Source organism: Molothrus ater, chromosome 3, assembly GCF_012460135.2.
Source record: "Molothrus ater isolate BHLD 08-10-18 breed brown headed cowbird chromosome 3, BPBGC_Mater_1.1, whole genome shotgun sequence".
Taxonomy (NCBI): Eukaryota; Metazoa; Chordata; class Aves; order Passeriformes; family Icteridae; genus Molothrus; species Molothrus ater.
In genome coordinates, this window is record NC_050480.2 from 27249965 (window position 1) to 27276030 (window position 26066).

At 41.3% G+C, this 26066-nt stretch overlaps 1 protein-coding gene across 3 annotated transcripts in view; it reads left to right on the forward strand.

Annotated features, from left to right (window-relative positions):
• Positions 1-3265: 3265 nt before the first annotated feature.
• The window catches only part of SOCS5 (suppressor of cytokine signaling 5), a 43839-nt gene continuing 21038 nt past the window's right edge, over positions 3266-26066 (forward strand). Inside the window, exon 1 of one of the 3 annotated variants that reach the window (XM_036379975.2) lies at positions 3266-3442. The gene's annotated coding sequence lies outside the window, so the exon portion shown is untranslated. Of the gene's footprint in view, positions 3443-17837; positions 18012-18205; positions 18309-26066 lie in introns of those variants that run through there. The other 2 variants (XM_036379974.2, XM_054514266.1) reach the window with 2 other exon arrangements.

The window sequence follows — 26066 nt, forward strand, 5'->3', positions numbered from 1 at the left end:
GAAACAATTTAATATGATGTCATTCTAAATCCTAAAACCACATTACAACACTGTAAAGCTGACTGGCATTTAACTGTAATGGATCTGTAACACTAAGATGAATTTATTTGAAGAAATATTAGAAATGCCAGGACAATTAATGTAGTTACAATGGTCTCTACTCTCTTGCTAAGCCCCATAGTCCTCCCTGCTGACTTTTTCTCCAAAATAAATGTTAGCAATAATGGAGGCTAATATCACCTTACAAAGCTGTAAGATCATATATCATCAGAAAGGGGAACTCTTTTCCAATGAAAATAGAAAAAGATTTTCACATTCTCAAATGTCTTAGCTTTTGGCCTGTGGAGTAAAACCAACTCTTTTTGAAAAATAAAGCATTATTTTATGGAAAACTTATGCTTCTTCAGAGCCTAGGAGCTATAATAAGATACTTTCTTTAAATCATTGCAACTCTTGAAACAATAATGCAACTCATATGTGTTCTAAGCCAAATTTAATAAGTTTTCATAAATATCTCAACAAAAGCAATAAGTCTTTCTAGGAAGCAAAATATGATAGGAGAACCCACAACTTTTTTCACTGTCTCTCCACTGTAGATGAGAGCAGTCAATAAGAATTGAAAAGCATTCCAGAGGTAGAAAAATGTGTTGTGACAGAGTGAGTGGCACATGGGAATCCTGCAGGCAGTGTCAGTGCTGTTACAGTGCTGTGCCAGTACTGCTCTGTCAGGAGCAGAAGGTAATTACTACTTAAAAATAATAAAAGTTGTCACATGTGTTCAAATTATAGACGAATTCTATGAAAAACCTCTACCTAAAAAATAGAAAGCAAAGTTTGAAGATCTTGGGAAATAATTTGAAGATCCTTTAAGCCTCTCTAACTCTGCTTTTTGTGCACATGAACATATTTACTGTTCCTCCTGTGCAGGAGGACTCCTCAAGAACGTGGGCTTTTTCTGTATGTCCCTTAATCACTTCATTTCTTCATAAGCCCTGCAGCCAGAAAGAGTCATTGCAGGTCATCTTGTCTTATTCTGGCATGGTAGGGGCAGCTGGATTTCACTAATCAAGCCCACCACTTCCAGTAGAAAGATACCCAGCCTGGCTTTTGAAATGGCAAATGCCAAGGGATCCACAGGCCAGCCTTCTCCAGTTTCCCTGAAACCCTCAAGGTAAACCCAAGGGCTCTGGCCCCAGAAGAAAAGGGAGTTTACCTGTGTGGAGTGGGAAGTACTCTCTCAGTGTCCCTCTTAGTGAAGAGAAGCTCCATTTATTGGGACAGGATTTTTTTAACTTACATGCAGAAGCCTAGAATGAAATCTACAGAGTTGGATAAGAGTAGACTATTAAAAATTCAAAAAGACTGAAAACTCTTTTTCAAACTGTTCAATTTTGACAATATTTACTTCAGATCATAGAAGTCACATCAGCAAACCAAGTATTTTTTTCTGTCAGAAAATCTCAAATCACACAGCAGTGCTAAATGAACAGAAAGTAAGAAGAATAATTTCTGTGCCCTTTTCTTGGCTCAGTTAATTGTAAAACACATTTCAGCCATGTTACAGAAAGGCCCTTGACAGATTATGAATCTGCCAAATGTTAGGCGCAAGGAAGGGGAAAATGTTTAAGAGACATCTACAGCCAATCCCTCATATTAGAGAGAGTTTGATTGCTGCACCAGTAGGTGTCAACTTGCTTCAATAGCACCCTAAACGTGTACTGTGGAAAAGGATGGCCAAGGCAGTCAAAGAGATTTCAAATTCATTCAAATTTGGAGGGAAAATTTAAAAAAATCAATTGTCTTTATTTTATGGTGTAATGGATTTCTGCTGTAATTCTGTGAAAACACCTAAATTTATCAATGTAAATTCAGACCACACTTTAAAAAGATCTGATAATTTTGTAATCATTCTGAAAGCAAAGTTTAAACACTACTAGGAATTAACACCCTCCTGACAATATGAGAACTGTGCTGCTGGCTACACATTAAAGGAAAAATTTTGTTCTTATGTTAACTAAGGCATTACAACTCCAGACCAGTCAGCAGGGATTTCTGGATCTACTGTGAAAAAGAGGACAGAGCCTTGTCCTGAATTAGTTCATTACTTTCTGCTCTGCAAGTGCAGAAATCATAAAGAGGAACCTTTAGATGATTTTAATTGAACTCTTGGTAAAGAGGTAAGTCTGTTCTAAGATACTGCTTACATTTGTAAGGGAAAAGAATAATAGAAAGAAAATGATCTTATGGAAAGACAAGTGAAGTTATATAGAAATCCACATTATCACTATTAAAAAAAATAAAATTTAAACTTATTGAGACATGAAGCTGTATAAATACTGGAGCAGGGTGAAAGGCATTCCAATATCATGAAGGAGTTACAGAGACTTCGGAAAACAAATGCACAGTTGTGAAAGTTCATATATAAACTTGCTATCTTGATACTGTCCATCACAAATATACAGCAAGTATTGGGAGGACAAAAAAGGAATCCATTACAAGCATTATTCCTGTTTTTTGAAAAAAAAATTATCTCTGCTGTGACATAATCTGTTAACTTTTAGCATTTGGTACCTTTAAATCAGAATGAGAAGCTAATGCAATCCACCAAGAAACTCATCTAATAGCCTTCCAGCAACTCACTACCAAAATTGGGGAAAAAAAAAAAAAAAAAAGGCAGAGTTAAACTGAAACACTGACAAAACTGAGTTCCCAGTAATATGAAAAAAGAGAGCCAAAGTGATATTCCAGATGGAGATTATTTGGATTTACAGCAGTGAACTGTGTAAAACTAAAGAAATGGCAATAAAGAATGAAAATCAATCTGACTGTTAAACAGAAGGGATAAGAAACAGTGCCACTGAGAGACGGGTGTGTTAGTCAGCAATGTGAAATGGGATATCTTTGTGAGAGATTGGCTCCAGAGCTGACAATCCTGCAACATGTCAGTTCTTTTGAAAGCAAAACCAGCAACTCCTATTAAATACCAGCTAATCTGTAGTGACTTATGAAAACGACTTGCCCATGCACTGTTACTTTACAACAGGGAACAGAGAAGGGGTGAAATAACTCTCTCCATCCCTCCTTTGCTCCAGAGGCTGGCTTTGCAGTGCTGGCTCTGGAAGTCTCCTGCTCTGGCAGTGGAGGCTGATGGAGGACCCCAAGCCTTAGGGAGATGGATGCTGCAGCACCTTCACACCTGAGACCTGAAGCTCAGTGACAGGATCCAGTGTGCATTCACCAATTTCCTCTTCACTCTTAAAGGTGCTGAAATAAGGAATAAAGAAGATATCTGGGGCGAGACAGTTTGAAATGGACTCCCTGCTGCCTTCACAACTACAAGTCAGGGTCTCAGTGCCGTTCACACAGCCTCCTCCCACTGGAAGATCAGCACAGCTGGGAAGAGGATCCCAGGAACTGACCTGCCATACTCAAGGGCATCAAGGTATCTGAATCTTTCCTAATGCTGGAAGAGTAAATTATAAATGTATTTTATTTCAGTGTGATGTTATGCTACAGATGACATTGACATTTACAGGCTTCTTCACAGCTCAGTTTCCAGTTTGCTCTCGCGTTTATCTGGTATCTTTACCAGGGACCACCTCCAGCCCACACAGCTCCAGCTGAATTCTGCACAGCCCTTGGCCCTATGAAATGTTTAACCTGGGGTGTGGCAGAACCTTTTCCCTGCTAAGGACTGAAAGCCTTCTGATCACCTTTGACAGGGCACAACTTGACACACATTTTTATATTATCCAATAGTAACCAGAAAAATAAATAAAACGTGTTGGCAAGCAGCCTGAAATAAAATCACAAGTCACATTGAGGCCTGACTCCTATCTCACCTTCCCTTGTTTCTTTCTGTCTCACTCAGCATTTTAAAACCTAGTTCTTCCTCAAAGCATCCATCTCAGGCTGAGATCAGGGAGTAAAAGCCATAGGGCTGAAATGCTTTCTTTTCTCCCATTGCCTAGAGATTCACAGCAACAGCTGGAAGGCATCTTGTTCTTCTGGACACAACCCACAATCCTGAACTCCAAAATTTGGCTTCTGCTATTTCTGCATCAGCCTCCATTTGCCAGCCCATTGCTGTTTGCTGCTTCTCTTTTAGTTCATTCACCCACTTTTCACTCTTCCTGTGCATCCTGGTTTTTACTCACACCCTCCCCTCCCCAGCTCTCTTCCTACACTGTTGCTCCTTCCTTTCTTCACCTTTGTAAACTCCAAGTCTTGCTGCATCAACTTCTAACACCCAACAACAATATCTTCTAGAACAGGGTTTTGACCTCTCTCTTCATGCTCATGTGCACACACCCTTTATGTGACTCTTATTTATGAAATACATGCTTAATATAGCAGTAGATGGTTTGTTATCTTCCTGCATCAGGTTGAGTCGAGAGATCATTTATTCACACAGGACTCTGGAAAGGACTTGTATTGGAGCAGTGGTTGGTTCCCTACTCTGTTTTTGCTTGGTACCGTGTTCAGGATCATCCATGAAAGAAAGGACAAATTAGACCAGTTCAGTCCCACAGGTAAAAGCAGCAAAGGGTAATAAAAAAAAAACAAACCCAAAAAACAAAATCAAAACCAAAGCCAAAACAAAACAAAAGAATCACCAACAAAACAAACCATGCAAAAGAAAGCAGACAAGAAAAAGTCCTTCAGACAGAAATCAAGGTTAAAGGTTTAGCAGTCAGAACAGTATCAGAGAGGAGAACTTCATATGACAAACATCCCATGATATGCAGGAAAAAGGTGAAGCCAGATTTCACTGAATCTTCAGAAGTCACATGTGTTGGCTCCCCTGTACAAATCCTAGGGGAAGGAAGTACTTGTATTTAAAGCTTTCTGTTTCTATATTGTTTCCTAAGTTATACCTACTGCTTGTGGAGTAAGTGGAAAAGTGATCTACACCTGTTATATCTAAATCTCTTACCCTGTTTGAAGTATACCAGAGCAGAACATCTATCTGACATTTTAAATTAATGAGACACTTGTGTACTGTCTCAAGCTGTGCCACTGTCAATCAGCTCAATTTTGTTTAATACACTGTGCTCACAAAATGTGTGAAATGTTTTCTAGATAGAATGGGAGTGTAATCCTGACCTTTACAAAAGAGTAAAATTTAGATAGCTCATTCTCACTCTTGGCATATTTTACTGCTAAGACATATTTAGCACAGTCTTAAAATTGAAACTCTTATCAGAGCTAACATAGAATGGAAAGTAAAAGTCAGTAAGAATGTCCCTAAATTAAACTGTATCAGTCTTTCCCACAGTTCCTGTGATATGTTCCAAATGGATGGCAGTCAGATGGTAATTATAAATCACTGCTTTCAGTTTTCTAACTTAAGCATGGTCCAAGATAGACAGTGAACACCTCTGAAATAGCTTATACTGTCACCTCAAAGACTTCAGGAAGATGTTAGGTTTGCTGTCATTCTGTAGGACTTACAAGGCAAAATCTGAAAAGTGTCTTCTCACATAAGGTTTTTGTACCCCTTTGCAGTTTGAGAAGGTGTTGGGCAGCAGCAGAGACTCTGGAATAATCTTCTGTGAACTCAGGAAGATGGTACTATACCATGTCATTCTTAAGTCACATTTGAATTTTTTTTCAGGAACAGCACTAGAAACTTTTTTTTTAAATTAAAGTTATTGGCATTCATGGTGGGGAGCAGGGGGCATCCTGCTGAGTGGATTTAAAAAAATTCTTTGGATCAAATTCTATCTGTCACTAACTCACAAAAATATATTAATAGTGCTCAAAGGATCATGAATTGCACTCTTGATCTGTGAAAAATACAGACTAGATAAGTTTCCTACTTGCAGTTTCCTCTTCCACAGCTTGCAGGATCTTGTGAAATGTTCTAGCAAATTTGGGCTGGAGTAATACTAGAACAGCTATAGAAAGTGCTGGATACAGAAAAATGGAGCAATGGACAGTAGAGGCTCTTCCAAAAGGAAGCTTGAGAACACATAAATATATTTCAAACAAAAGTTCTGAACTTGGTGAAATTTGTACAGAGGCTTAACATTTTACTTAGTGACTAACTCTTTTTAAATCAATGAGGCTCTTCACAGCATGTAAAACTTGACACATACACAAGGCTTTACAGGATGAGGGCCAAATATTTTTTTTAAGAGTGTGACTTGCTTGGAGACATTCCAGAGGAAAAAGAACCATGTGGAGCTCTCTATAAAATTGTTGGCACCATTCTGCTTATTAAATAGACATGAATTCAGTCAAACAAAATAAGGTCTAGACATTTATATCAAGTATGTGGAAGTTTGTGCCTATTCCTAAGTTTAAAAAAAAGTGATAATGCTTCTAGATTTGTAGGTTGGGTTAAATTCTTGTAAATATTCATTTAAAGTTTTATAAGCTTCCCTCTCTTGCCTATTTTAGTATCTTACCTGTGGTTCCTCTCTCAGGCTAAGTTTGCTCTGTGAGCCAGTAAACTGCTGTAAGTTTCAAGCTGACATGGAAAATAATTTCTGTCATTTACTTTATTATCTTAGATGTGGCAAAACATAAAACTTTGTATCTTACCTCAAGTTAATTCCATGCTGAGACAAGAATTTGTTGTTCAATTTGCAGCTTGTATATTGAAGAGCAATATATTCATTTCAGGAACAGAGTCTAATTTTAGATCCATATTGAAGGTGTGATGAAAAGGCAAATGCTGGGAGTGTCGGTAGGACTTTTCAAGAGCAAGCCCAATATAGTTCTTGAACTTTATAATGATTGTGAGATGAAAGAAATCATAGAATAGAGTTTACTGATCTAAGTGGAACCTGTTACATACCTGAAATTATTTACCCCCAGCTGTTATCATGGGCATGGCCTCAAACTACTTCAGATAAATGTGTCAAGATTAGAGCTCTTCAAGAAAACAGAAATAGTCATTTGGCCCCCTGGGAGCTGGACTGCTGGTGGGTAGCTGCTGCCAGCACTTTAAATACGAGGTCAGGGGAGACAGTGGAACATCTGGCAACAGCAGCTACTTTTTTTAATCACACAGGCCACAGGTCATACTGTACCACAGCTCATAAAATCAGTCACTTTTAGCAAAGCAGGTTTACTTGACCTCAAGGTGTCTTGAGGTCAGATTCAAAAACTTCTGCAGATGTCGACAGGAACCCAGCAGGATCTTCACAAGCCCCCAGGTGCTTGCTTCCAATTGGTTTCTCACTGGGGCTGTCTTTGTAGGAATACTTTAAAAACAGTTCAAAAATAGGGCACTAGGTGTCTTAAGGCACACTGCTTCAGGCTGTGGACAGCCAGATGCTGCCTTTTGGGTAATTGGTTTTCAACTGCAGTTAGGGCAACTGTCCCATATCCATACCAAAATCCTCTAGTCCTCCTAGTCTTGGAATGTAGGAGACCTGGATGGGTTAATAGGGAGAATTGCTTCATGAACCAAGTACATTTTAGTGAACAGAATTGCACAGAATGTCTTGGAAGTCTTCTTCTTCTGTGACAATCCCTGTGAGTTTTTCAACAGATATAGCACCCCACATATACAGGGAAAAGAATAGTTTCTTCACCAGCTGGGCTGGGCTTGATGCTTCAAATCGTCCCTGAAACAAGGATTCCTTCCCTTCTATAGGCATACTTTCCAGAGCAATTTCTGCATTCCTATTTTTAAAAGTTGCACATTTTGAAGATATGGGAACACATGCTCTTTGCAAGATAATCTCCAGCTCCATACTGTCACACTGTTCAAAACCAATTTTAATGCATTGCTGCAAAGTCTGTTATAGAAATGTATATAATCTGTATGATGACTTGCCTGAGAAAAAATGGCTAATATTGCCAAGAAAGGTAACTGCATTTTCAAGGTTTCAGAGTGTTTAGAGATAGAAGCATTGAATCCAGAGCAATGTCCTTGGAAACTATACAGCAAACACAAGGATCAGCAGAGTAGCACTAGATGGCACTACAGTAATTTTCTCTCAAAAAGCAGAGGCCAAGCCCAGGGAATGATGGACTCGGGTCCAGCTCTGAATGAGAAGCTCAGATGTACTGTCCAAATTTTACTTGAGTGGCCTAGGGAGATTCTAAGGAATATGAGGTGTAGCAGTCTTTCCAAGGATTAAAATATAGAGCCTTCAGTTGGTTGATAAGTGATATAATACAGATGATGAAGAGTGGAAAGCTACCTGAATGTTTTAATTTCACAAAGTGAGACCACAAGGTATCTGAAAATCTGTTATGTTCTACTGAATCCAAGGTAAGCGTATCTAGATTCAGAACACCGAAAAGCATCTCACTCGAAAGCACACCAGAAGTGTTAAGTGTTGTTTGGGCAATCAGACAGTTCATTGTCTGTCTGCAGGTACAAACTGACTGTTTGTAATTACAGTGGTTTGTGCTTAAATTGAAAACTTGACTTCCTTGACCAAAATCACTTGGATTTTAGGACTAACCTCATAGCTTACATTTTCTGTCACACAAAGTTAAATGCTGACTGTTGCCAATTTCTAGTAATGTTTCCCACGGGTGATAGCTAACATCAAAGCTCAATACATATCTTGTTCTTATAACAGTCAATATAGCTTGTTATCTCTAGCACACTGGTTTGAGAGCTTTTGGAATTTTGCAGAGGTACAGTCTTTACACAGGCAGAACAGAGTGACTGTAGCTTACATTATCAAATACATATACGAGAAAATAGAGCCTGTCAAGAAAGTCATACTCATTCTTGTAGGCTGAACCACTTTAAATTAAATTCATACATTTGTGACATTGAAAATAAACATGGTCTATCTCAGATTTGAATTCTAAAACACTGTAGAACCAGATTTATAAATCTTGAAATTCCTTTAAAATAAATATCCAAGTGCAGATTATTCACTGCAACTGCACTACAAGTTATTTTTACAATATAATTATTTTTCTATTATTTCTGTGAGTTATATTTTGCCTTCTGTTATGCTCCAGGTTCAAATCCTCAAGGGTAATTATTATCTATTTCACTGGAATCAGTGGGAGTTAGATATTTCAAAGATAGGAAACTCTGACATTTAAATTTTAAGGCAAGTTCAATATGAATGTTTGAGTTTCTTCAAGTAAATCTTGTTCTAGTCATACAGCTACCTGTACTTTAGGGATAGGGAAATGTACTTTAGGGAAAGTCCATTTACTTGTCAGTCAAAAACAACCAAAAAAACCCTACTAGTACATTCCTTTACCACAAGAATGGTCTTTATCAATGGAAATAGCCTGACTGGAGACACTACAATCACTTAGGTAAATAAGCACTGGAACCAGTAGTATTTGACCATAAGCTCTGCTCTCACCCAGCCACTGTGTGAGGTTAACTCAATGGGCTTTCATCCCAAAAATGCTGAAGAGGGTTAACAGCATAAAAATCTAGCATTGCACCCTTGCTTCAAACTGCCAACACTTAAATAGCATCATTTAGTAATAAATGAGACGCCCCTTGTGCTGGAATTGGACTGTTTGCCCATGCAAGGCTAAACCTGTGGTAAAGATGAGAGACATATGATCTCCAAAAACACTTTAAACTGTCTCTTTCAGTCATGAGCCACTGCTCTTTGAAACGATTCCTGTGTGGTTCTGAGCACATCCTGAGAAAATGTTCTGGTTGTCCTACTAGTTCTAATGTGTTCTCTAATAAGGGCTCCTTTTAATCTGTGCTTTAAATCTCCTTTAATCTGGTCATGGTTTCACACTTTGAGATGTTTCCCTGAGGCCTCCTCTCACCTCAGAAGAGGCTTGAAAACAACCATAACTTGCTGCTGGCTTTCTCAGACATGTCTGTGACTCTGTTTCTGGAGTCCATGTTGGTTCTGATAGACACTGCAGGCTCCATGCTAGATGCAGGAATGGTCTGTGTAGCTGGCAATGAACTGTGTCACTCTCAGAATTACTTGGTGAAAGTCTGATGAGAAATGCAGTTTATTGTTCCCATCTTGCAACCTGGGTGACTTAACAAAAGTCAATCCCAAGAACCCATTTGAAGTCCAAAACGGCATCTGGAAAAGATCCCCAACAATGTAGTATGCCTGTGGGAAACAACAACAGTGCCCCAAAGCTCACTGTTTTCTTTGTCACCTGCACCAGAACAGGGTGACACGGAGGTGGAAGAGCAAGGCCAGCTCCAGTGGAGGTGTAACAGTGCCCAGCTGTGCAGGCCTGGGAAGAGCACTGTGCTTGACAGATGTGCTCAGTGCATTGCTAGTGACATTGGCAAAGCACTCTGGGTCTGTGTGTGTGGGGGTGTGTGAGGCAGGAGAGCCAGGAGTTGTCTTACCTGGCTCTATCACCAGGTAACTCGCCTAAACTAAACCCGTGCTCTCTTAGTGCCAATGGCGAGGTAGGTAGGCTAATAAATATATTCTGTTCTAACCTAGGAGACAAAGATTCAAAAACTACTTTAGAAGGTTATTAGCTACTATTTAGTTAGCTGAACATGTAATAAAAGTTTTCCCTCGTTTAAAAAATAAGGCAAACAATCATGAAATATTTTCAAACTATAGCACATTTATGACAATCTAATTCCCTTCTAGGTTTAATATTCACATTTGAAACTTTCCCAACTTCTTCAATTTATCTATTGTCTTGAATTTTGTACCTCTTCATTTCCAACCTAGCCCGTTTCACTCCTCCTCAGACAGTCTGGGCTATCTGGGGATCACCATAGTGCTGCTGGCCTTATTGAGGTGCTTGGGAGTGTTTAGCTGCCTTCAGAAATCACATTAGTAGCTGCTAACACCAACCATTACTCATTATCATCAGATTTTTATGAAAGTAAAATAGCTAAATCCTAAATCCTATATTGCTGATGTTCAGTGCTTTGAAAACACAGAAGTTGTTCAAAACTTCTTTGCTGAAAGTGCGGAAATCTCCAAGTGGAATGAAGCCACCAACCAGAATGTCTCCCAAACTACCCTGTGGTAGACACTGCCTCAGAAGAATACAGCCTGCACAGATATTCTTGGGGACTGTGCAGCTGCTTTGATTTATACTCAAATTATGCTGACAATCAAGTGACCTGGAGAACGAAGAGATTTTTTAGAGCTATTTTGTAGGTTGTTCGGTAAAAAACCTTGGTTGGTGTAACGCAGCCCTGTTGATGCTGGTGTCAGGTGTCACACACAATTTTGCTTCACCTCTCTCCAACTAATGGCGATTTCTGCAGATTAAAATTGCTCTTACAAGTGCTGAAAACCAGTCTTCCATGTTGAATCATGGAAGGCATGGCCTGCCAATCCTGCAGTACAGTGGACAGTCAGAGGGACAAAGCACTGAAAATACAAGCCTGGCATGCATCTGGGTAGTGTTAATTAGGCTTCAACCCAACCTCCTCCTACTGTTGCTGTAGCCTGAAAAATTGTGCAAATGGATTGCTGCTGAAGAAAGGAAGGAAAACGAAACAAGTGCAGAGAACAGAACCACCAGCTCACATTAGTATTCTGCCCCGGTGAAATAAACCAGATCCTTCAGACTAAACAGGCACAAACCAAGGTCTCCTCGGGAATGCAGCTGCTTGAATAGGAATGGCTGTAATCTCAGCAGTACCACAAATCCCCTTTGAGAAAAGGAACTTTGGGACTCTCTAAATTTTTAATTGTTCCTCATTTTCTGTGAAATAGCACTGTGCCTCAAGCACTCGAATAACATTCCTGGCTTGCTCTGCTGTAACAATCTGTAAAAACTCATCCAGTCAGATGATTTGGAGTTTAATATCAAATTGCTTTGGAGAACATTCATGGTTGGAAGTGCATAATAATGTGTTTTATTATTGCTGTAAAAAAAAAAAAAAAAAAAAGAAAAGCTAGAAGAGAAGTGGTTTGCTTTCATCCACTGGGGAGCTCTGCTTTGTTATTACATTCTGTGCAATGATAATTAATGATTCCACAACCAGCACTAAAAAAAAAAAATGTTCCCTGGCTAAAATTTTCAAAAGTAACTAATGGTTTGAGGTTTCTTTGCTTTTATGTATTCGGTTTGAAATACCTTGAAGATGGACCTGGTTTTCAGAAAATGCTAAGCACTGATTTTCTGCAAATGGTCGAGCTCCCTCTCAAAACCTTCAGACCCTGTCATTTTAAGACCATGGTAGATACTCTTTACTGGTGACAAAAGTATGCCAATTCATGAAGTAGTAACAAAGCACCAGATTAGATCACAAATAAATCCATTTCAAAGGAAAATATTTTAAAATTATACCTTTCTTGCACCTGCAAGAACAGACTTCTAAACTCTTGGGATGATTGGAAGTTACTTAATGAACAAACAAACAAGCAAAAGAGGGTAGGCTAGGGACTGGTTCTAGCAGTTGCTTTGTATTACTCAGTAAAAGAAAGATGAAGAATGCATACTACAGTCTTGGGTGGTGCTTGGACATGTCAGAGAACTTTTGAGTGTCACTGCATGTGTTGTGCCTGCCTGAAGCTGTCCTGGAGCCTGGCTGTCCTTTTTCTGGCAGGAGGAGTCACTATTAACACCCATGCAAAGTGGGGAACCTGCAACCAAATCAGAAAGTTGATGTTTCAGCTTTGATGTCGATGCTTATTCAAAGTACAGAACAATGGAGAAAGGAGCATCATAGATGTTCTTATTTCATCCACCCAAATGACTCAGCTTCCAAAAACATCAGAAAGACTTCTAGGTCTTTTCCCCAGCTCAGCTGCAGTGGAGGAGGCAGAGGAGAGCAAAGGACTGGAAAGCAAGTAACCAGCCCCTTCCGAGCTCTTCCTCCACCACAGTGATTACACTGGGGTATCCATATTTCATGCCCCTCTATTTCTAGTCATGTTCAGTTAGCCCAGATTAAAAAACTTGGATTTATATTGTCCAGCTTAGTCCAGTCACTTTACTGGCCTTGCCTTTTCTTTGAAGGGCAGTCCCGGGCAAGGGCAGGTGTGCTGGATGTTCAAAACAACATTTCAAAAATCTGTTTTTCTTCTGATACCTGAGGTTCTTGCATTCTTAAGTGCAACCTTGCCTTCTATTTATTTAGGCAAGATAGAACTTCTGGTCCTGTAAAATTAACATGAGTCTGCTTGTGAACAAACAGATCACCAAGCTGTGACTGATTTTACATGTAAGCAAAGCTGCCAGAGGTCAGTGAGGGCAAAGCAGGGCAGCACTTGGTAGGTGAAGGTGCCCAGCAGGCTGGCCTGCTGATGAGGGTTCCTCCATTCTTAATCCTGAAGCTGTGCCATGTTGGGATTATTTTAGATTAGACACCAGACAAGACCCTGCATTTGCTCTACCTTTCCCAGGATTGTCCACTTTTGCTTTGCAGAAATCTCTGTCTCTATTGCAAGTCCCTCTTGCCAAATCTTGCGGTTTATCTAGTACATGCTCATCAGCCTTTTGCTTCAAGGTATCCTTTGCTGACAGGATTTATCCACAGACACCAAGATTTCCTCAGCAGGATAATGAAAGTGCTTATTGTTTTACTCCTCCTCTCTTTCCTTGCTGTTATATTAGGTTTTCCATCACTAATTAGTCTTCTCTGCCTGGCTGAAGGAGAGAGTAATATTCATCTCACTTTGAATGGAAAAAGACTGGAAGTAAGGAGGCAGCATCAAGTACTCACACTGATGATGACTGCCCTGATTCCCATGGGCAATCCTCTGGCTTGGTGTGTCACCATGGCCTAGAAAAAGTACACTAGCACAGGAAATTCCTACCACTGTAGCTGCACCTCAGTTCCACAGACACACACAGATTTCTGGGCACAGATGGTGGGTCTGCAGAGAAGGCTGCTTGCCACATCAGCCAGAATTGAAAAGTGCTCTTTTGCCTTGCTGATCTCCAATTCAGTTTTACAACCCCTGACACTGAGGTTTGGTATGTGGCTGTTAGGAGTGAGGGGAGAACATGTACGTTGACTACTTCATCAAATTTAATACGTTCCATCTGGAATGAAAAAGTTTTATTTAAGATCATCATAAGATCTATGCCTGCATTTGCTTTCTCAGAATTGCTCTAGGCTGAAGAGAGGATAAACTCTGGACAAGGAAGTGGGAGAGAGTGCTTGGGGCCAGAGCTGCAGAGGTTGCCAGGGTCAGACAATTTGCAACACAGAAGCCAGAATCAGCCAGGGACACACGGAGCAGCAACAATCCAGCAGATTTGGGCTAAGGAAACATGGTTAATGTGGCAGCTCGGGGCTGGTGAAGCAAGCACGGTGGCCCATAGCACAGCAAGTGGGCAGTGTCACCCAGGAGTGGCAGACTGAGGGCACTGTGCACAGCATGCCCCGCAGCGCTGCATTGTTGGCAGCACACACCCCGGGCTGGCGGTGTGCCTGGGAAATAAACACTGAAAGATGAAAGCAAGCCAATGTGGGAGGTAGCAGCCAGCTCAGTTTCCAGCCTCTGATCACCTTCTTCCAAGTGGTGTTTCCTCACAGCATCCCCTTGTCCTCCTACAATGCACAGATCATTGCCCTCCATCAGGAAAATTAATTGCCTCATGAAAGAGGGGGTTGCCCAGAAATTTCCCCAGGGAATTGCTTTTCATTCAAGCGTGTGTGCACACCCTGAGAAAGGAGGTGATCTGATTTCTTCCAATAGGCTCATTGCAGCCTCATAGTTTGGAGAGCAGAGTCCATGGCTTTCTCATATCCTTCCTAGTCTTACTGACAGATCTCTTCAGATGCCCTACACAGTAGTACAGAACAGCCACAGCAAGTTCCATCATGTTTTGAGGGCTCAGAGCTGGTGCCTTGCATCAATGCTCCCTCACAAAATCAAAGTATGTCCTACAGCTGTGTGGGTCAGGGCATGATAACCACCAGCTGCACAGTCTCCATCCTGCTGAGCTCTGCCCACAGCCTAGCTCTGCTAGGCTGTATTAGGAATGGTATTAGGAATTTTTCTTCTTGTTTATAGCATGTAGTAGCCTATTTCCTTTCTTTTCCTCCATCCTATCATCAGATCTTTAAAATGAAACAAAGCAGTTGATTATTTCTCTCCAGCCAGTTGTAAGTTCTTTGCCCTAGTAGCAGGCCAGAATGGCAGGTGTTTTCATTAGATGAAAACTGTTGGCTGACCCTTAATCCTGACAAAAATGGTAACATCAAGAGGACACGCTCTAGAAATATAAAGAGATATAGCAAATCTGAGGGTTTATGTTACTAAAACTTTATACTTCTGATAAATTTTAAGTATCTACCATAAAAATTTTTACTGCATACTGGTAATGAAAATGCTACCATTTGCTACAGAATTAATTAAAAAGTGAAACAGCCTATAAGTAGAGGTTAAAACTGACTTATAGAACTTTTACACAAGTGGAGTCAGTGTTGGATAACTGCAGAAAAGACTGTTGTGGTTTAACCCTTGGCTTCATCCTCTTTATCCTCTTCCTCCCTTCAGGTATTTATACACCTGAGTAAGATCCTCTTCTAAGCCTTCTCTTCTCCAGCCGGAATAGCCCCATCTCCTCCAGCCCCTGTTCACAGGAGAGATGCTCCAATCCCCTAATACCTTAGCAACCCTCTGTTGAACTCTCTCCAGTAGCTTTGTATCTCCCTTGTACTGGGGAGCTTTGCAGGTTCAGCCTCACCAGTGCTGAGGGGAGGAGCAGAATCAACTCCCTCAACCTCCTGGCAACATGCAGCCCTGGATACTGTTATCCTTCCCTGCATCAAGGGCATGTTGTTGGCTCGTGTTCAACTTGGTGCCCACCAGGACCTTCCCACAAAGCTGCTGGGACAGCCCCCTGCATGTACAGGCACCTGGGGCTGCTGCTCCCCAGGGGCAGGACTTGCACATTTCCCCATGTTGAACTGTTAACCAGATCCTGCCTATGCTGGCTCTATATTTATTTTGCCTGTAGTTGCTACGTGTTAGCACATTCTTTCTTGCACTGTTTATGTAGGGCTGCCAAGTGGCAATTTAGCTGCATTTGTGCAGGGTGCACATGAATCCTTCATGACTGCTACCCTGCTCTAGAAATGTAAATTCACACACTGGCCTCATCAGTATCATTTTGAATGCAACTAGCATCAATTATATATGTTTCATTATATTTTTCATTCTCTTCCAAGGTGCAGAATTGCTTATGCAGTGTATTATTTCATCTTTGGGGGCTTTTGCTGGTAATGTATATGCTAGGCTGTGTTCTGTATGCTGAAGTATTTTAAGTTGTCTCTTCTTCGAGCCAGTCCAGGCTGGTTACCTCAGATTCTGCTCACAGGGCAAGTGCTGCACCTTCCCCTGGAGCACTTGGTGGCTTCCACTGAACTTGTTTAAGTTTGTTGAGATTTTCCTTGCATTTTGTGACCTCAAACTGGACGCACTATTCCACAAGTAGCTGAGCAGAAATAAATAATCACTTTCTGCGGCGTACGGGCTATGCTTCCAGTGGTATGACCTGGGATGCTCTTGGCCTGACACTGCTGGCTCATGGCCAACGTGTTGTCCAACAAGACCCCACATCCTTTCCTGCAAAGCTGCCCCACAGCCCACCCTGTACTGTTGCAGAGGCCTGTTCCTTCCCAAGTGCAGGACCTGTCAAATTTCCTTGTGTTCATCCTTGCTGAGTCTCACAGGCTTCCTGTCAGGTCATTCCCCAACCAGACTAGATCCATTTAAATGGCAGCTCTGTCCTTCAGCACTCACTGTTCCTGCTTTAGCACCACCTGCAAGCTTGTTTAGCACACAGGCTGTGTCCTCCCCAAAAGCCTCTGAGAAAGATGCCGAGAGAACCAGTTCCTGCCATTCTCTGCTTGCTGCTGCCTCCCAGTAGAGTAAACCCTGGACCCTTCCCTCCGAGCCTGACATCCCTGCATCCTTCCTCATATGAATGCCCACCTTCTGCACTGTAGTGTCCCAGTGTGTCTGCCAGACACAGGAAAATATGATATGTTCTGTTACTTGGAATAGCAGCCGTCTTTTTGCACTGGTGCAGCAGAGAGCGATTCCTTTGCTGACATGATCGGATGTTCCTTCACCTGCACTTAGGCCAAGCCATGGATTTGCTCTCCATTACACGAAGAAAGGGAGATGAAACTGCTTTGAATGGGGTATTACTGCCAACAATACTGTAAAAACGCCAATCACTTGGTTTTTTAAAATTTTAAAAGTTTAATAGTAATAAAATGGTATAAAAATAGTAATACAATTAGAGTAATAATAATTTGGACAATTTGAGTTAGGACAATATCAGACAATAGAAACAAAGAGTTACAGATGTCCGGGTACCTTTTTCTGGGCAGCGCAAGCCCGAAAAAGGACCCTCGTTAACAAAGGATTAACCCTTAAAAGCAATAGCCTGCTGCATAATCATACATCTCATACATGATGCATAAATTCCATTCAAATACGGGATTCTGTCTGGTCATCGTCAGCTTCTTCCTTTGAATCCTAACAGCGCCTTCGAGGCGGGAAAAAGTTCGTTTCTTCTGATAAGAGGGCATTAAATTCTATTTAGGCGTCCTGCGGCTGCTATCTCGCTGCAAGTCCTTTCTTTAAAAAAAGTATCCTACACAGCATAGTTTCTATCTTAACATTTTGTTATAACCTAAAACTATATTTAACACACTACTTATGAGAATTAATACAGCATTACTTTCTAACACAACACATATAATACTCATTTTAATATTTGCGAAAAGCCAATCCTAAAATACGCATTTTTCACAATACCGACGCGTCTCCAAGGGCCTCTACGCGTAAGCTTTTGCTGCTTCCTGCAGCATGCAAGGAGCCGCCTGCTGCCTGCAGGCGCAGTACCGGGGCGGTCCCTGCCTGCGCAGCATCCGGCGCCTCAGGAGCCGTGCTGTGAGAAGCCAGCTTCCCCGCGCCGTTCCCGTTCCGCCCCTGACGCCGGCTGTCGCGGGGAATTCCGGCTCCCGGCGGGGCGGGGGCTCCGCTTGGCCGCCCCTTCCCCGCTGCCCGCCCCCGCACGTGGCTCCGCCCGGAGCCAAGATGGCCGCCGGCCGGCCAGCCCATTCCCGGCGCGGGCATCGCGCCCGACTCCAAGATGGTGGTCAATGGAGGCCACCGGAGACAGCCTAGCGGGTCAGTGCGAGCGCCGTGCCCCGGTTGGCTGGGCGACGCCCCGCCCCCGCCAACCCGCCGCTCCCATTGGCGCCGCGGGGGGCCAGGCCGGCTCTCATTGGCCGGCGAGGTGTCGCTCCCGGTGTCTCCGCTGTGGGGCCCGGGGAACTATTTTACATTGGGCGGAGGGAGGGAGGGGGCTCGGTCCGGTCGCTCCGGGAGCGGCACCGGCGGCGGGCCCGGGCCGGGGATGCTACGGGCGCTGCCCCCGCCGGGACGGCGCTGAGGCGCCGTTGCCCCCGCCGGGACGGCGCAGCGGTAGGTGCTGCCTCCGGTCGGGGCGCGGGCGCGGCGGGCGGGCGGGACCTGCCTGCGCCGCTCGCCCCCCGGCGGCCGCGGCCCCGCTGCCGCTCGCCGAGGCCGCGGCTCCTTGCGGGAGGGAGGCGGGAGCTGCCGCCCTGTCCCGGCCCGAGGGGGCCGGAGGAAGGGACGGCGAGGACTCGGCTGTAGCCGCGGCCGGGAGAAGGGCGCCTGGGGCGGGGGAGGCGCGGAGCGGTGCGGGGGGGGCGGCTCCGTTCGGTGCCGGCCGCCCCGCTGAGGGCTCGAGCGGAGCCCCGCGAGCGGGCGTCGAACCTGCCCCGGCCGGACGGCGCTGCCCGGGGTCGGGACCGGGGCGATCGTGGGGCCCGTGCGGGAACAGCGGGGTGCTCGGCGCTCTCCTGTGCCCGAGTTTGCACGCGCGGCTTGTCCGTATGGAAATCTCCTGGCAGAATGACCACTAAAGGGACCTCAGGGCGTCCAGCCTCCCGTTAACCCCTTCTGCGGAGCGGCGTGCGTTAGGCATCGGGCCGGGTTCCCTCGTGAGCGCTCATAAAAGTTTGCAAGTGGTCCTTATAAGCATCTGAATCGAAGTTGTGAATGATTTCTTGGAATTGTAGGAACAGTAAATCGAGTTATTTCTGCTGTTGTTAACTTTGTACTTCAATACTTGCACTGAATCACAGGAGCTTAATCCCATGAAATACATTTCTGTCTCTGAATATTTTTTTCATCAGGGGTGTGTATCATCTGGTGATGTGGTCTTATGAACCCAGCATGTACAATAGTCTGTTTCCATTCCCTGAATATTTACAGAATCCTCCCCTCTTTTATTTTTTCCCTCTCCTATAAAGCTTGTTGAAGTTTCCTGCACTGTTTCTGATTGTAAGCGATACATTTTATGCTGTTCATCATGTGGCACCATATCCAATTCTGTGAGGTGTGATCTCTGGCCATACCACACCAAACCAAAGATGCTTTTTCACTGGAGCTAATTCCAGTATTGTTTGGTAATGTTACATCCATAGAAATTTTGAAGTGTGATCTATGCACCTCAAGACCTTGTGTCATGCAAGTTTGTGCCATGAGAAGCTTGTGCTGAAGATCTCATGCAGCTCTCAGCCTGAGCATAACCCCTGTTACCTTGAATATCCTCAGCTGATGAGTTTGCTGCAGTGAGACATTTGAAAGGAGGCAAGTTTCCAAGTTAGCAACCTCCTACTTCATTCAGTTGTCAGTCTGTAAACCAAGATACTCAAATGGACCTCATTTCGAAGCAATAGCCTTAGCAATAGAGTTTCTGTCAGAACAGATTCAATTCTTTACATTTTTGTACATGACTAAGTTTGGCAGAGTGAATTATTGTCAGTCCAAAGCAAACTATAGAAAGAGAGAAAATAAACCAATTTTGTGACCTGGTGGACTGAGTGGATGAAATCTGTTCTGATTTTCCAGTTGGTCTAAATGCCCTGCCTCTACTCTGGTTTTCAGGATGCATTAGCAATCCAAATCAGGCAGTGAATTCAGACATTTGGGTAGCAGTAGCTTGACATGACTTCATGTGTATGAGAGCATTGGAAAAATGGCTGAGTTAGTCCTTGTAGGAATATCTAGAATTTCTCTTCTGTTGCTCTTTTAATGATGGCAGGTACATCTAAGAAAGAGGGAGCAAATGCAATGGATTAGAAATCAACTGTGTTCAAGAAGAAAGGGGTTTTTTTTTATCTTCTTTGAAACATGTGAAACCTGTCACTCTGCAGCAAGGTTCTAGAGAGATGACTATTCTTCAAATTAGATGTTTCCATGAAGGACATATAAGCAAAGATGGTAAAACAAGCATTTTTGGGGCTCATTGATTATGCTTAGAGGTGGATTTTAGTCTAATCAAACAACAGTGATGGTTTTTATTAATAGTTGTAAAGCACCTCATCCTATGATAGCTTCCTGCAAAATAGCTAAATTTTGATAGATACTTCATAGATTCAGGTCACTCCATGTAACTTCCATACAGTAATTTTGCCTAGTCTTAAAATTTAGTTAAACTGGTGATATTTTATTTATTGTTGCAAATAGTGAAAGCAAATGTAAATACCTTTTTGTTTACTAAATTGTACATTTTTTACTTTGTAGGTGAAAAAACTTTTGATGCAAAGGCTTCATCATAAACTCCTACAATACTGATTTTTATTCCAAAGTATTGGAATAGGTTGGCTAGTTAAGTAATTCCTGAATAATTGTCTACTTTAGGCTGATTTCCTTGCCTTGTTTTCCCAAGAGCTGTGCTTCTAGTTTCAGCCTTAGGGGGAAATGAGCACTTGGTTTTACCTTGTGGTGTTTGTTCCTAGAGGCTTCCGGGAGGTACAAGGTTTGGTTGTGTTGAGCAACATGCAGTGCCTCCCCTCCATCTGATCATGGCCTGCATTGTACTGAGTAGCCCTCTGTCTTCCAAAGATATCCACCTAGTTTAAAAAAACACATTTTGATTTATGGGGTTTGAGGTCTGAAGGATGATCAGCTTTTCTGATATGCTGACCTATGCATTAGTTTGAAACAAGCATGCAATTGCTCCATTAAATAAGAAGTGCCCTGGAGTGATATGTATTTGTGTGGTTTGGTTGTTGGACAGCTTATTTTAATCTTTGAGCTATATCTAGTTAAAATGTTGTATTTAAAATTTAGTAAATGTATGCTATACCTTCTGGAGCCCTTATACTTTGTCAGCTTGATAAATTAACTTTGACACACTGAATATTTTTCACCAGCTAACGTAGCTGTTAGTTAAGTTAAATAAAGGAGAAGAGCCCACATGCTCTTTCCATGCATACAGCTGGACATTTCTGTTAAATTTTTCAACAAAAAAGAAATTTTGATTGGTTCTTAAAGCTTCATGAATACACTAATTGGTGAATCATCTGATGTGCAGTTTAGTTTCAGGAAATATGAAATGGCTCACTAACTTTGTAGTTACAAGATTATGCAGACCTTCTGAAAATCTCAGTAAGAAAATGTGTGCAGTGGTGGTGGTTGATATTTTTGGCTGTGAGAGAGGTTGGCTAAAACTCAATGCAGATATGCATAGTCTGCACTAGTTTATATGGTAGGCACTCACTTGAAGAATTATCTGGAAGGAAGAAGGAATAATTTTACAGGTTTATCTGCTCTCGGGACCTTATCCAGATTTTGCTGAAGAAGTTTGCAGTCAGGAACCTCTTCTAGCTCTGTAACAGGTCCCGAACATAGTTGCTTTTCACCCTGTGTTTTTATAGTGCCGTGGTTGTTGAATTCTTCAGCCTTAATGTTGGACAGCTGCAAAACATTTAAAGCCTATCTATGGAAGATTGGGATAAGAAGGAGGGGGAGATGGAGGCTGGCCCAGATCAGTAATACTTCTTGAGGACTCTAAAGTATTTTCTTTATGTAGCCGAATACGGAGTGTTCAGGGCTAGGTGGAGACTACTTGATTATGTATTGCATTATCAACTGAAGCATTTAAACCAGTGCTCCTTTCTTGTGAAAGTTTGAATCTTTACAGTAATTGAAGAGTCAAATAAGTCAGGAATTTGGTTTTCTTTTTGTTGCAGCAGAATAATAGCAATTTCAGTGCCGTACATAACTATTCTATATAAACTCAAGGTTTTTACAAGAAATAATTTTACTGCTGTTGTGGGCGCATGGAGCATTCCTTAAGATACTATTGTAATGCAATACATATTGCAATACCTATGGTGAGCACCAGTTTGTTAGAGGCAGAAACTTTTACGGTGTTTGTAAGTGCTTCAGTGATTTTGGACTGGAGCACATTTACAGAGGTGAAATTTGAGGTATTGCTTAAAAATTGGAGTAGGAGCAATCAAAAATAATTTTTCTGCAATACTAAATCTGATACCTTTTTTTTCCTCCTCAGCAGAATGAATTCCAGTAGTAATTCAATGGTCAGCCTGGCTCCCAAATAAAATAACTTGGGCCTCATTGCTCAAGACTCAAATGTCAGTCATAGATTAAGAATTGTAATTCTGGGATAAAAAATGTCTGAGGCTTACTACCTAATATTCCCATTAGGCTAGTAGAGACTCAAGGACTGCAGTTGAATGAATTAGGCTTGATCAAAACTGATGAAAATTGATCAAGATAATCTCTTAGACTTTTTGGCCTCTAATAACAAAACTTAGCTTGCAGTGGTGCTTATGCCAGTTTGACTTAATTTTATTCATGAAACTTGCCTAGTTAAGGGTGAACATGTTTAATGGGGTAGATCCTGTTTCTTGAAAAGAACTTAAACAGGAAACTTCCATCTCCAAGATGTCTCCAACTTCTGATACTTGGGATTTCATCTGCTTAGGTACATCTGTTTTTATATCAAACTACATACTTTGCCTCTGTACCCTGGGGTTTTGGTTTTGCAGCAAGACATGTGCAGCACTGTTTGATTTACTGGCTGATTTACTTGTGGAAAAAGTACCTGTTAATGAATTTTGGTTTGGGGGAGGTTTTATACTTGGGATCTGTGAAGGAGGTATTTTAATCATTCCACTAGTGCACTAACTCATACATTTCATCAAAATATTTTTTTTAATTTAAAATTTTCTCAATAAGTTAAAATTTCTATTGAGTTGTGTCTTGCAGTGTTTTTGACTTGGTAGATATGATTTCTCATTTGTTGGTCTTACTCGTGGCTTGGAAGAGGAAAGTAACAATGTATTTTTAAGCTGTCTAAGTGTTGTGGTGGTAAAATTATTAACAGTTAAAATTGAGAGGTCTGGCTAAGGGGTTATCTTTACTCCAAGAACATTCCTTTCAACCAAAAGCTAACAGTCTGATTGTTTCCAACTTTGCATCTCAGATAGGATAATACCAGGCCATCCCTGTAGGCTCCACCACGAGCCATCTCCATGTTGTCACATTATTTACTGCCAGAGTCCTCATTAGATTTGTGGCTGTTTAGCAGCAGGCCTAAGGAGTCCATCCCTCCCAGGGGAGGATACCTGGCTTTGTTAACATTGATGTGATTGCTTTTCCTTGCCTTTCTCTGAAACAATGTATGGTTTGGGGGTCTGCAGCCGCTGGGCAGAGAACCAGGAAAGATGATCTCAATGTTCTCTCACTGTGATCATGGTTAATAAAGCTTCTGTTTGACCTGTCTTAAATTGCACTTGTGTTCTTATCCACTTGGAGTCCCCAGATTCTCTGACACAGTTTCTCTGTTTTTCTTCAACCAGTTCATTTAATCCACACTGTTCTAATTTCTTTTTTCCTTTGGGTTAGTTGGTTAAGGGAGACCAACTCTGGGATGTGTGACAGGGCGTGGGGTTACAGAGGGGTGATGGTGTTACGTTTTCCCTTCAGACTGCAATGGCTTGTTCTCTTTTAAGTCTCATCCAGCCACACTCTTAAAGTAAGAAAAGTCTCTTTTCAGTGAGTGAAGTTCCTGCTGCCAGTATCTCACTGGGTATTTTGGCAGGTTCTTGCCAGCAGTTTAACTCATTTGGACATTTGACATGATCTAAAATTTTGGCAACAAACCTGATCTTTGATTTTTGCTTTAATTTTATTGTTCGTAGTACATTGAGACCTTAATGCACATTGTCACAGTGATGGTAGATTGGAATATTAATCATATTTAAAGTTTCAGTACAAACCAGCTCTATCATCAATATGTGTGTGGTTTATCCACCAAATAAATTCCTCATATTTATTGTTCTTAAGATTTGGTAAACTTTACTTATGGAAGCAAGAGCTTTGACAACAGGAGCTCTGGTTCTTACAGATGTAAAACAGATTATGTGTCGTAATTTAGATTTAAATTATGAGATTGAAAGTATTGATTGTATACTATATCTTGGAGAATTGAAAAGTACTATTTCTAGGTTTAAAGACACCGAACTGCAGAGTACTGACTCTGGGAAAGGATATGAGGACTGTGTTAAAAAATAGTTCACCTGTTCTTGTATTCTCTACTGAGCAGCATGTATTGGCCAGACAGGATTTTTATTAGGTGTACCCTGTGATGGTCAGGGCTATTCTTATGTAACATCCCATTACTGTATTTCAGGAGTATGTTGTCTGCCTGTTAGTATTTGCTGACATGATTAGCATATAGCCTGGTTTGGCAATTAACAAATTCTGTCCCATCTGGATTATGACATTGTAATTGTTGGTTTCTTTCCATAACTTAGTTCTCTTTAGTTGAGACTGTTTGAAACTATCTTTTTCAGAAAATCTGGCTTTATACTTACCAGTGCACATTATGCTAAGTGTCAAAGTTGTAGAAATACTGATTTTTTTTTTTACTCCTATTCAGTTAGTCTATATGAGAAAGAAAATCCATTTCTTGTTCTTTATGAGAAAGATAACTTAGCAATTAGTCTTCCAATATGACAATTCCAAATTAAATTCTCTTAGGTCTTCTGTGGTTCTTTCATGTCTCAGTTAAATTATTTCCAAATTCAGTTAATCTACACAGTAGTCTATATTATAGAGGTATTTTTATTGAATTGTATTCTAGCAAAAGTTATTTTAATAAACACACAGACTCTTTCAGATTGACCTGATGATGTTCTGTTTCCCTTTACTGGAACTAAAAAGATAAAATCTGGGAATCAGTCAGGAGTTTTAATTTTTACAATGCTCAAATAGTTGTGCTGTGAGAAGCGACAAAGCTGTTTGCCTCAAGAGTGTGTGTTGCCCAGTATCAGTTCTCATGTGCAGATGATATGGTTTTGTTTTCTCGAATTCCTTGGGCTCTGAAGCATTTGCTAGAGGATTTAGCATTTTTGTTGGTAGAATTGTTAGTCCCCATGAGCATACAACATGGCTTTGTTCTCTCAAACTCCTTTAGGAGTGAAGTGTCTGTTAAAGGAATTTCAGTGGTTTTGTCAGAATGATTGTGACTAACATTCAAAACTGTCAAGTAATTGCATACATTATAGCTCAGAGTTGCTTATGAGGGGAACTGATGACCACTGTATTGAACAAATTTTCTATTTTGATATTTGTCCAACAGTTGTGAACAAATTAAATGAGGTTTGGTGCCTTAAGGTCCAGACACAGACCAGCAGAGCAACTGGTGTCTGAAATAGTAGTAGGCATCTTGTATCTTAGATCAAGGTTTGGACTTAGATTCAGTATGGCACTAGATTTGGAAAAACATTGTGTTCTGTAGTTCTGTATAATTCAGGAAAAACTGACTTTTTGTTGATTGAACTTACACTTCCTTTCAGGTCAGAACCCAATTTCTTAAGCAGCTTGAAAGTTTGAAATGTCCTTGCTTTGAGTGTTGTTTGGTTTGTCCCTTCCCCACATTTGATGATCACTGTTGTAGTTTTTGGTAACTGATGTTTAGCTTTTTTCACAACTAGTTTTGATCAGAATTTTAAAAATGGAAAAAAATAGCAGCATACCATTGCTTATCTCTTTGACAGTACCTATATTTAAATACATATGGAAATCCCTGTTGCTAGTGTGCTCTATAGGAACTTTACAGTCCTTTTCAGCAATAGCCTATGTGGGTAGAAAATATTCTCCTGGAGTATCATAGATGACAATAGATAGCAGTAACTGCAAATCTTCAGCTTATTTTGGGAATGGTTTTTAAGGTAGAAATTATTTGGGTTTTAGTCCTGGAAGTTCTTGCTTATAGGCTCAAAAATTATCACATTATGAAATCACTTTTTTTTTTTCTGCTATGCAAATAATTCAGTAGAAGCAAAAACTTCAGAATGTCTACATAGCCCATGAATTCTATATTTCTAAGCATTAGTC